Genomic DNA, 12,647 nt, shown 5'->3' with positions numbered 1-12,647 from the left:
AAGTCTCCAGGAGATTAAAAAAAAAGAGAAACAGAAGGACAAAACCAGGCAGTAAAATAGTTGACTCATTCAGAGAATGCAGAAATAAGAAGAGTCAAAAGAAGCAGGAAAGGAAAATGCTTTCTAGTACCCATCACCAGCAAAGAGATATTCTTGGTTGAGCTATAAATTAAACACTACACTTACACTCAAAATTTGGTAATTTAGAACTTCAGAAAATTACTATCAACGTTTGATGGAGTTGTTTTTTTTTTTTTTAACTGCTTACCGTAAATGTCTTACAATTACATGGTTACGTAACTCGAAAGAGCAACTACTTCATGTAAAATACTCAGGCCTTATTTCTTGTTCAATATCCATTATACTAAATCATTACTGCTTAAGTAAATATTTGTCCTGTAAAAACAAGAGTCAGCTGTTTGAATTCATCTCCTTTACCCCCGTATCACCAGGAGGGATATAATCCTATTTATGACACCACAATTACCTTTTTTAGAGATCATGTCATAAACAGATCATCCTCCATTTTAAAAAGCTATACTAGTTAACTCTTAAGTACAACCTAACTTCTCATGTTGCCTGGCTGTTTTAAATTACAAAAAAAAAAAAATTCTGTGAAGTTTTCCGATATAGTTTTCCTTGTGTAAGTACTTATTAGCAGCATATTTTTTTAATTTTTTATTTTAAAAATATGCACTTCAGCAAATGAATAATAATATCTAACAACACCTTTTATTTATACAGTATTTCCTCTACCATTTCCAAGGCTATGTTTCTGAAAACTCTGGTGGTAGAATTCTGCTCAAAACCCTCAATAACCTCCCATTTCATGTAGAGGTAAAATCCTCAGGATGGTCTGCAAGGCACCCCTCACCATAACCGAAACACATACACCCACTTGGTTTTACTCATACAGACCTCCCTGCTATTGCTGCTGTACATTCCCACCTCAGGACTTTGGCACGAGCTGGCATGCTCTTCCCCTGGCTGGCAACAGAGCTACCCTCCTCATCTACTCAGGTACTTGCCCAGGGCCACTTCTCAATGAAGCCTTCCCTAATTATTTATTTAAAATTGCAGCCCCTCTTGCCTTTATTTCTCCTTATTGCTCTATTACCAACTGAAGTGACAAATGATTTACTTGTATTTGTGAAATATAAATGAAATGTAAGCTACATGACAGCAGGGATTTTTGTCTCTTTGGCTCTCTCTCGTGAACTCACTGCTCTTATATAGTAAGTCCTAATAAAAATGCATTTGAAATGAACACATGAAATGATGTATTTAAGACCTTAGGAAAAAAAACAAGACTAGGGAACTCAAGTCATAAAAGGCTTTACAAATATCTCTTAAAGAGCACCAAAATAAACCAAGGAAGGTAGCAAGAGAAATCAAACATCTAGATCTGATACTGCACAACTAATATTCACTCACCATTACTTATTAAAAATTTTTCAAAATTTCCCTACCGTGCCTTTCCAACAAGATACTTAAAAATTAACCTCACCCTGTTCTAAGATGCACACTTTATTTTAAAACACCCCCCCCACCAAAAACCCATTGCCATGGAACAGATTCCAACTCATAGCGACCCTATAGGACAGAGTAAATCTACTCCATAGGGTTTCCAAGGCTGTAATCTTTACAGAAGCAGATTGCCACATCTCTCTCCTGCAGGGTGGCTGGTGGGTTCAAACCACCAAGCTTTCCATTAGCAGCTAAGCACTTAACCACTGTACCACCAGGGCTCCTTTTTTATTTTAATAGCTAACCCTAATTCTCAAATTGGAGTAATTCACAATTCATGCACACTCAAAATTTTCCTGGCTACTAAAAAGATTTATAGAAATCTGTGTGTGCAAGAATTTCATAAAAGTGGAATCTCTAGTTAGAGCTGTTAGGAAGGTAGGGAATTACTATAGAGCACTTTTGTACAGTTCACCCATACACCCGTTGCCTTCGGGTGGATTCTGACTCCAAGTAACCCTGTAAGACAGGGTAGAACTGCCCTATACGGTTTCCAAGTCTGTAAATCTTTACAGAAGCGGACTGCCACATGTTTTTCCCCCCGCAGAGCAGCTAGTGGGTTCCAACCACCTTTCAGTTAGCAGCCAAGTGCTTTAACCAGTGCACCACCAGGGCTCCCTTTGTACAACTATTATCTCATTTTACCTTCACAACAACTCAATGACACAGGCAGGTTAGGGAATGGAACAGTTACTACTACAAAACAGCGAAAGAACTTCCCAGAGTCCCTTGACGACACAACACCCAGCCGTAAGTCCTAGAGTAAGAATGATGCTTTAAATAACAGGGCTGAATACCTCTACTGGCAGACTCTAGGGACTAACTTTTGGTGCAGTATTATAAAAGGAGAAATCATATTTGCAAAGACAGATACACATTTCTGTGGAAGAGTAACCGCAATGTCCAGGAAGAACTGTTAAGTACCACTGCAATCAGGACGTACGAGGACTGATACCGACCCCAGTGACATGTTCTCCTAACAGAAGTCTGACTAGGAGTCGGATCGTGAGGTGAGGGAACCAGGCTCGGGGTTTGAGGTGCCCTAAGTAAGGCAAGCACAAGCCCAAGTATCATACTTTCCCGCTGCAGTGTGAAGCACTGGAAAGAGCACGGGCTTTGGAGTCTGACAGACTTGGGTTCAAATCCCAGCTCTATTACATACTGGCGGATTTACTTTGGCCAAGTTACTTAATCTCTCTGAGGCTCACTTTCCTCACCTGCAAAATGGAGATACCATTGTTAAGGCAGTTACCCTGAAGGGCCTTTGTGAGGATTAAACAAGACAGTATGTGTAAAATTTTCTGCAAGTGCCTAGCTGTTAAATTCCTTACTTTCTTGAATGATACCAAATGGCTCTCCCTATAATATTACCTGGAGTATAAGTTGGCTGGAAATTTTCTAAACAACCCTACTAAAGTGCCTGTCCCATTACCCAGGAACCACCCCTGGAATCTTAACAATTAGCACCAATTACAAGTACCTGGTTATTACACAATAGAAGCTGCATCTCCAAAGATCCGCTTTTCTCTACACAAACAATTACAAGATATTCTTGCCAGAACCTCGCCTGATCTGAGATTGTATGAAAAGACTCTAACGACAAGCGATTTCAAATTCTATTAAAACGAAAATTCCTACAAAAAAGTTCTTCTAAGCCTGGTCAGTGACTAATTTATTGGATCAATATTAGCGTCAACTACTAAATATACATTATTTTTAATAAATATCCTTAGAAATATACTTTTCCATTAACTACCTAATAGCCAACAATCAATTCTTGGTTTCCCAATTATAATACTAAACATAAACTTGATCGCAAAAAATTTATTTAACAAAACGTTCTACAGATATTTTACTTGGTAAAATTATTACATCTGAATAACTAACTTTATAAAGTTAATTATGGTTTTTAAATTTACCATTTTTTTTCCATTCTCAATCTACTTATTCTCCCGAAGAAATAAATCATTTTTATGTTTTATGATTACAAGAGTATACATGTTCATTTCAAAAATTCAAACATTACAGAAATATTTAAAGTAGAAAAGATAATTCCCCTAATCCTGGCCCCTTCCACCAAGTGGTAACCACCAATAACAATTTAATATATATATTCCCCTAGATTTTATTTTTCAGGGGCGTGGGGAGAGCAGAAATGAGGGAAATTTTTTTATGGGCAAATCTATAGAGACAGAAAGTGGATTAACAGTTGCTTTAGGGCTGGGGGAGTGGGAGAAAACGAGGAGTGGCTGTTTATGTGTATGGGGTTTCTTCATGGGGCAATGAAATGTTCTAAAATTGATTACAGTGATGGCTGCACAACTCTGTGAATACAATAAAAACCATTAATTGTACACTTAAATAGATGAATTGTATGGTATGTAAATTATATTTCAATAACACTGTTAAAAATATATATTTTCCATCTCTGGATGGTGAATAACTAGTAATTTTTATTTTGTTGTTTACACCTTTTTGAATCTTCCAAATTTTCGGTAATGACTGAGAGCATTTTTACATCTAAGAGAAAAATTATTTATTGCCCAAAGTGCTCATTGTGAGATAAGAGTGCTATTTGTTAATAGACTAGGGATTCAGATGGAGTTCCCACCATTAATTAAACACTACTGGGTGCTCCAGGAATAGGCTCAGCATGAGAAAAGTTTTAACTGCAAATCAATAAATTACATCATAACGAAGACAAGATTCCCCTGTTATGTCACAAGTTAAACCACGCATCACACCACCAGTAACTCTTCTGCCTTAATTTTGCACCAAAGGAAATTCTCTCCTCATTAAAACAATTTTTTTTAATTTTTAAAACTCAAAATAAAACCACAGCCAACACTTCATAGTTGAGTAGGAGTTGAGTCGCTGTCAGATCAATTCCAACTCATAGCGACCCTACAAGACAGAGCAGAACTGCCCCACAGGGTTCCCAAGGAGCAGCTGGTGGATTTAAACTGCCAATCTTTTGGTTAGCAGCCAAACGCTTAGCCACTGCGCCACCAGGGCTCCAACATATAACAAAAATTCAATTAGCAACAAAGGGTAATAACTCAAAAACACTGGGAATCCTTTAAGATAATTTTTGGTGGCCAGGTCAATAATAAAGAATCTTTGGGTAAATGTTACCAAGAGCAAAATTAACACAAAATCAAAAGAAAGCCTTAGAAATACTTTACTTAATGCTGAAAAGAGCATGGAGTAAAAAAAATGAGAAGAGGATGGCTGAGAGCCATATGCTCAAGCAATGGGTTATTTCAATATGTTGGTAACACGTTTCAGCTAAAAATTACATGCTCAATCAGACTGTTCAGGGATGGTACACGTCACGTTTTGACAGAAGTTGTTGTTGTTGTTAAGCGCTGTCAAGTCGGTTCTGACTCATAGCAACCCTATGTACAATACAGCGAAACACTGCCCTGTCCTTCGCCATCCTCACAGTCTTTGTTATGCTTGAGCCCACTGCTGCAGCCACTGTGTCAATCCATCTCATTGAGGGTCTTCCTCTTTTTCGCTGACCCTCTCCTTTACAAGCATGATGTCCTTCTCCAGTGACTGATCCCTCCTGATAACATGCCCATGGGGGAAGCAGTCTCACCTAATCCTTGACTAGGATAGCAAATCAGGCATCTCTATTTTCAAAAACTTCACTGGCTATTCTGATGTACAGCCATGGTTAAGAATTACTGCATTAGAATTCCAATCCAAATCCCAACAACATTCTTTTGAGATGGAGAAACAAATCACCAACGTCATATGGAAGGGAAAGAGACTCCAGATAAATAAGGCATTACTGAAGAAAAAGAACAAAATAGGAGGCCTTACTTTACCTGATTTTAGAACCTATTATGCCGCCACAGTAGTCAAAACAGCCTGGTACTGGTACAACAACAGATACATGGACCAATGGAACAGAATTGAGAATCCAGACATAAATCCATCCACATACAAGCAGTTGATATTTGACAGTGGCCCCAAAACAGTTAAATGGGGAAAAAATAGTCTTTTTAAGAAAAGGTGCTGGCATAACTGGATATCCATCTGCCAAAAAATGAAACAAGACCCATACCTCACTCCATGCACAAAAACGAGCTCAAAGAGATCAAAGACCTAAACATAAAATCTAAAACGATAAAGATCATGGAAGAAAAAATAAGGACAACGTTAGGAGCCCTAATAATGGCATAAACAGTATGCAAAACATTATTAAGAGTGCAGAACAAAAACTAGATAACTGGGAGCTCCTAAAAATCAAATACCTATACTCATCCAAAGACTTCATCAAAAGAATAAAAAGATTACCTACAGACTGGAAAAAGTTTTTAGATATGACATTTCTGATCAGCACCTGATCTCTAAAATCTACATGATACTACAAAAACTCAACTGCAAAAAGACAAATAACCCAATTAAAAAATGGGCAAAAGATATGACCAGACACTTCACTAAAGAAAACATTCAAGTAGCTAATAGACGCATGAGGAAATGCTCACGATCATTAGCCATTAGAAAAATGCAAATCAAAACTACAGTGAGATTCCATCTCACTCCAACAAGGCTGGCATTAAATCAAAAAGCTCAAAACAATAAATGCTGGAGAGGCTGTGGAGAGATTGGAACACTTATACACTGCTGGTGGGAATGTCAAACGGTACAACCACTTTGGAAATCAATTTGGCGCTTCCATAAGAAGCTAGAAATAGAACTACCATACGATCTGGCAATCCCACTCCTTGGAATACAGCCTAGAGAAATAAGAGCCTTTACACGAACAGATATATGCACACCCATGTTTACTGCAACACTGTTTACAATAGCAAAAACATGGAAGCAACCAAGGTGCCCATCAATGCATGAAAGGATAAATAAATTATAGTATATTCACACAATGGAATACTACGCATCGATAAACAACAGTGAAGAATCTGTGAAACATTTAATAACATGGAGGAACCTGGAAGGCATTATGCTGAGTGAAATTAGTCAGTTGCAAAAGGACAAATATTGTATAAGACCACTGTTATAAAAACTTGAAAAATAGTTTAAACTGAGAAGAAAACATTCTTTTGCGGTTACCAGAGGAGGGAGGGAGGGAGAGTGGGAGAAGGGTATTCACTAACTAGATGGTAGATAAGAAATACCTTAGGTGAAAGGAAAGACAACACACAATACAGGGGAGGTCAGCGCAATTGGACTAAACCAAAAGCAAAGAAGTTTCCTGAATAAACTGAATGCTTCAAAGGCCAGTGTAGCAGGGGCAGGGGTTTGGGGACTATGATTTCAGGGGATGTCTAAGTCAACGGGCATAATAAAATCTATTAAGAAAACATTCTGCATCCCACTTTGAAGAGCGGCGTCTGGCGTCTTAAACGCTAGCAAGCAGCCATCTAAGATGCATCAACTGGTCTCAACCCACCTGGATCAAAGGAGAATGAAGAACACCAAGGACACAAGGTAATTACAAGCCCAAGTGACAGAAAGGGCCACATGAACCAGAGACTACATCATCCTAAGACCAGAAGAACCAGACGGTGCCCGGCTACAACTGATGACTGCCCCAACAGGGAACACAACAGAGAATCCCCAAGGGAGCAGGAGAGCAGTGGGATGCAGACCCCAAATTCTCACAAAAAGACCAGACTTAACGGTCTGACTGAGACTGGAAGGACCCCGGTGGTCATGGCCTCCAGACCTTCTGTTGGCCCAGGACAGGAACCATCCCCAAAGCCAACTCTTCAGACAGGGATTGGCCCAGGACAGGAACCATCCCCAAAACCAACTCTTCAGACAGGGATTGGATCAGGTGGACACTTGAGACTATGCTGGCATCTCCTGCCTGGAGGGTAGATGAGAGGGCAGAGGGGGTTAGAAGGTGACGGAATGGACACGAAAAGAGAGAGTGGAGGGAGAAAGCAGGCTGTTTCATTGTTGTTAGGTGCCATCAAGTTGGTTCTGACTCATAGCGGCCCTATGCACAACAGAACAAAACACTGCCCTGTCCTGAGCCATCCTTACAATCGTTGTTATGCTTTAGCTCATTGCTGCAGCCACTGTGTCAATCCACCTCGTTGAGGGTCTTCCTCTTTTTCACTGACCCTGTACTCTGCCAAGCATGATGACCTTCTCCAGGGACTGATCCCTCCTGACAACATGTACAAATTAAGTAAGACGCAGTCTCCCCATCGTTGTCTCTAAGGAGCATTCTGGCCTCACTTCTTCCAAGACTGATTTGTTCGTTCTTTTGGCAGTCCATGGCATATTCAATATTCTTCACCAACGCCACGATTCAAAGGCCTCCACTCTCCTTTGGTCTTTCTTATTCACTGTCCAGCTTTCACATGCATATGATGTGATTGAAAATACCATGGATTGGGTCAGGTGCACCTTAGTCTTCAGGGTGACATCTTTGCTCTTCAACCCTTTGAAGAGGTCCTTTGCAGCAGATGTGCCCCATGCAATGCGTCCTTTGATTTCCTGACTGCTGCTTCCATGGCTGTTGATTGTGGATCCAAGTAAAATGAAATCCTTGACAACTTCAATCTTTTCTCCGTTTATCATGATGCTGCTCATTGGTCCAGTTGTAAGGATTTTCGTTTTCTTTATGTTGAGGTGTAAAACATAGTGAAGGCTATGGTCTTTGATCTTCATTAGTAAGTGCTTCAAGTCCTCTTCACTTTCAGCAAGCACAGTTGTGTCATCTGCATAATGCAGGTTGTTAATGAGTCTTCCTCCAATCCTGATGCCCCATTCTTCTTCATATGGTCCAGCTTCTCACATTTGTTCAGCATACAGATTAAATAGGTATGGTGAAAGAATACAACCCTGACATACACCTTTCCTGACTTTAAACCAATCAGAATCCCCTTGTTCTGTCTGAACAACTGCCTCTTGATCTATGTAAGGTTCCTCGTGAGCACAATTAAGTGTTCTGGAATTCCCATTCTTCACAGTGTTATCCATAGGTTGTTATGATCCACACAGTTGAATGCCTTTGCATACTCAATAAAACACAGGTAAACATCCTTCTGGTATTCTCTGCTTTCAGCCACGATCCATCTGACATCAGCAATGATATCCCTGGTTCCACGTCCTCTTTTGATACTGGCCTGAATTTCTGGCAGTTCCCTGTCGATATACTGCTGCAGCCATCTTTGAATGATCTTCAGCAAAATTTTGCTTGAGTGTGATATTAATGATATTGCTCTATAATTTCCACATTCGGTTGGATCATCTTTCTTGGGAACAGGCATAAATATGGATCTCTTCCAGTCAGTTGGCCAGGAAGCTGTCTTCCATATTTCTTGGCATAGATAAGTGAGCACCTCCAGCACTGAATCTGTTTGTTGAAACATTTCAATTGATATTCCATCAATTCCTAGAGCCTTGTTTTTCGCCAATGCCTTCAGAGCAGCTTGGACTTCTTCCTTCAGTACCATCGGTTCCTGATCATACGCCACCTCTTGAAATGGTTGAATATTGACTAATTCTTTTTGGCAGAATGACTCTGTGTATTCCTTCCATCTTCTTTTGATGCTTTCTGCATCGTTTAATATCTTCCCCATGGAATCCTTCACTATTCCAACTCGAGGCTTGAATTTTTTCTTCAGTTCTTTCAGCTTGAGAAACACCGAGTGTGTTCTTCCCTTTTGGTTTTCTATCTCCAGCTCTTTGCATGTGTCATTATAATACTTTACTTTGTCTTCTCAAGAGGCCCTTTGAAATCTTCTGTTCAGTTCTTTTACTTCAGCAATTCTCCCTTTTGCTTTAGGTGCTCGACGCTCAAGAGCAAGTTTAAGAGTCTCCTCTGACACCCATCTTGGTCTTTTCTTTCCTTCCTGTCTTTTTAATGACCTCTTGTTTTCTTCATGGATGATGTCCTTGATGTCATTCCACAACTCGTCTGGTCTTCGGTCACTAGTGTCCAATCCGTCAAATCTATTCTTCAGATGGTCTCTAAATTCAGGTGGGATACACTCAAGGTCATATTTTGGCTTTCGTGGACTTGCTCGGATTTTCTTCAGTTTCAGCTTGAACTGGCATATGCACAATTGATGGTCTGTTCCACAGTTGGCCCCTGGTCTTGTTCTGACTGATGATATTGAGCTTTTCCATCGTCTCTTTCCACAGACGTAGTCAATTTGATTTCTGTGTGTTCCATCTGGCGAGGTCCGTGTGTATAGATTTATGCTGGTGAAAGAAAGTATTTGCAATGAAGAAGTCATTGGTCTTGAAAATTCTATCATTCGATCTCCGGCATTGTTTCTATCACCAAGGCCATATTTTCCAACTACTGACCCTTCTTCTTTGTTTCCAACTTTCACATTGCAATCACCAGTAATTATCAATACATCTTGATTCCATGTTTGATCAATTTCAGACTGCAGCAGCTGATAAAAATCTTCTACGTCTTCATCTTTGGCCCTAGTGGTTGGTACGTAAATTCGAATACCAGTTGTATTAACTGGTCTCCCTTGTAGGTGTACTGATATTATCCTATCACTGACAGCGTTGTACTTCAGGATAGATCTTGAAATGTTCTTTTTGATGATGAATGCAACACCATTCCTCTTCCAGCAGGGTCACCCATGGAGGACAGGTTTCAGCTGAGCTTCCAGGCTAAGATAGACTAGGAAGAAGGACCCAGCAGTCTACTTCTGAAAAGCATTTGACATTGAAAACCTCATAAATAGCAGCAGAACACTGTCTGATATAGTGCTGGAAAATGAGCCCCCCAAGTTGGAAGGCACTCAAAAGATGACTGGGGAAGAGCTGCCTCCTCAAAGTAGAGTCGACCTTAATGACACGGATGGAGTAAAGCTTTTAGGACCTTCATTTGCTGATGTGGCACAACTCAAAATGAGAAGAAACAGCTGCAAACATCCATTAATAATCAGAACCTGGAATGTACAAAGCATGAATCTAGGAGGAAATCGTCAAAAATGAAATGGAACACATAAGCATCAATATACTAGGCATTAGTGAACTGAAATGGACTGGTATTGGCCGTTCTGAATCGGACAATCATATAGTCTACTATGCTGGGAATGACAACTTGAAGAGGAATGGTGTTGCTGTTTCATTAGGGGGTGAGTAATTGGGAGTATGTGGCAAGGCATATATAAGTTTTTATGTGAGAGACTGACTTGATTTGCTAACTTTCACTTAAAGCACAATAAAAATTATTTTAAAAAATTACTGCATTAAGGACTCCTCGAGGGATACAAAAAAAAAAAAAAAGACAGTAGCTATGGAGTCAATTCTGGCTTATGGCGACCCCACGTGTATCAAGAGTAGAGCTGTGCCCCACAGTGTTTTCAATTGTTAATTTTTTTCAAAACTAGGTAACCAGGCCTCTCTTCTAAGCCACCTCTGGGTTTACTTGAACTGCCAACCTTTTAGTTAGTAGCCCAGTGCTTTAACCATTTGTACCACCCAGGGACTCTCAAAGGATACAAGGCAATCAAGAATTTGTTGTATATTTTTAAAATATCTTCAGAAACAATGCAGCAAATACACTGGAAGAAGAAAGCCTGAAAGAGAAGACACTATATACACTAACCATACCCCAAAAAGTCTAATGACAGAAGTGGGCTTGAACTAGGGAAGCAGAAGGCAAAATGGAGAGAAGGGGCCACAGCCAAGTGCTATTTCATGAAGCAGAATCTACAGAACAGAATGACCAGATGGTCATGGAAAATGAAGGAGAAACAGAAAGCAAAAAAGATTCCAAGTTTGAATAAGGAGAATGGCTAGTGATGGCCATTAACCAATGAATGGAAGGCAAAAAGGGAAGCAGGTTTGAAAGAGAGTTAACAGAGAAAAGGTTCAAGGGTCTTTAAAGGTTATTTGTAATATTTTACTACTGGTAGGATAAATGGATGCACAGGCGTTCACATTGTTTTCCTTTCTTAAATTAAACACACAGATATATCACAAAACTCAACTAGTAAGAGATCAAAGGAAACCCTAGTGGCACAGTGGTTAAGAGCTACAGCTGCTAACCAAAAAGTCAGCAGTTCAAATCCACTGGGCACTCACTGGAAACTCTATGGGGCAGTTCTAGTCTGTCCTATAGGGCTGCTATGAGTCGGAAGCAACTCGACACCAATGGGTTTGTTTGCTTGTTTGTTTTTAAAGGGGTCAAGAATGAAAAACACTCGGGGAATCACCACTTTTGGCACTTTTGTATGCATGATATAAGTTATGATGAAAAAAAGGAAGGTGGAAATAGCAAAACTAGTTTTGGACTTGCTGATTTTGAGAAAGCTACGGAACTATTACACAGGAGACAGGTACTAGAGAAAAAGATTTGGAAACGGCTAGTATACAAAGACAATGCCACGGAAGCCACAGATGTAGATGAGAACTGTGGAGAGCCTGTAGAAGACCAACAGGGTTATAGCACCAGCTAAAGGCCAACTGAAAAGAGAGTCAATAATAAAGACTGAGAATAATAAACAAAGAAACAGACCAAAAACCCAAAAAACCCACTGCCATCGAGTCGATTCCAACTCATATCAACCCTATGCTTTTTACTAATTCCTGTCCTTTCCCCAAAGGTACACAGAAGAAAATCAGTGGTTTTTTGTTTTCAGTAAGAGCTACCAAATATGGCAGCTCCAGAATTTCCAGATAAGTGGAATTAGAGGAGTAATAAATATGTTTGTAAGGAGAGCCTGAAGATGCTTTTGCACAGCATTTTATATTAACTCAGAAAATACTAACTGACCATATCAAAAAATAGACGGAAAGGGGCCTGAGGGAGATATTTCCCTTCCCCTTTGGCACCACCATTGCTGCGTTCTAGGCACTGTAAGTTACAGGTTACCTAATATCCCTTCACCCTCATAATAACGTAGATGGGAAAATTGAGTCTATTTTGGAATAGCAACTTGTTCAGGGTCACAAATCTCCCAAGGAGCACACTAACACTCATCTATGTCCCCTCGTACCTCTCTATGGCTCTTTACACCTAACTAGAGTTTCTCATTACCCACCTTGATATAACAGATTATTTATGTGCCTCTCTATGATCGTACTGTTAGCTCCTAAATGTTATCCTGTTCTGTCCCTCTACAGCTAAAAACTTATTACTACTAAGCTATTAAAAAAAA

The 12,647-nt window shown here is 39.8% G+C and overlaps 1 protein-coding gene across 1 annotated transcript in view; it reads right to left on the bottom strand.

Annotated features, from left to right (window-relative positions):
* SRP54 (signal recognition particle 54) overlaps positions 1-12,647 on the bottom strand; it is a 51,706-nt gene that overhangs the window by 38,243 nt on the left and 816 nt on the right. The window lies entirely within an intron of this gene.

This window comes from Elephas maximus, chromosome 10 (assembly GCF_024166365.1).
Source record: "Elephas maximus indicus isolate mEleMax1 chromosome 10, mEleMax1 primary haplotype, whole genome shotgun sequence".
In the NCBI taxonomy this organism is placed as follows: Eukaryota; Metazoa; Chordata; class Mammalia; order Proboscidea; family Elephantidae; genus Elephas; species Elephas maximus.
The sequence above is the reverse complement of the archived record's forward strand: the minus strand, read 5'-3'. Positions and strand labels throughout refer to the sequence as shown.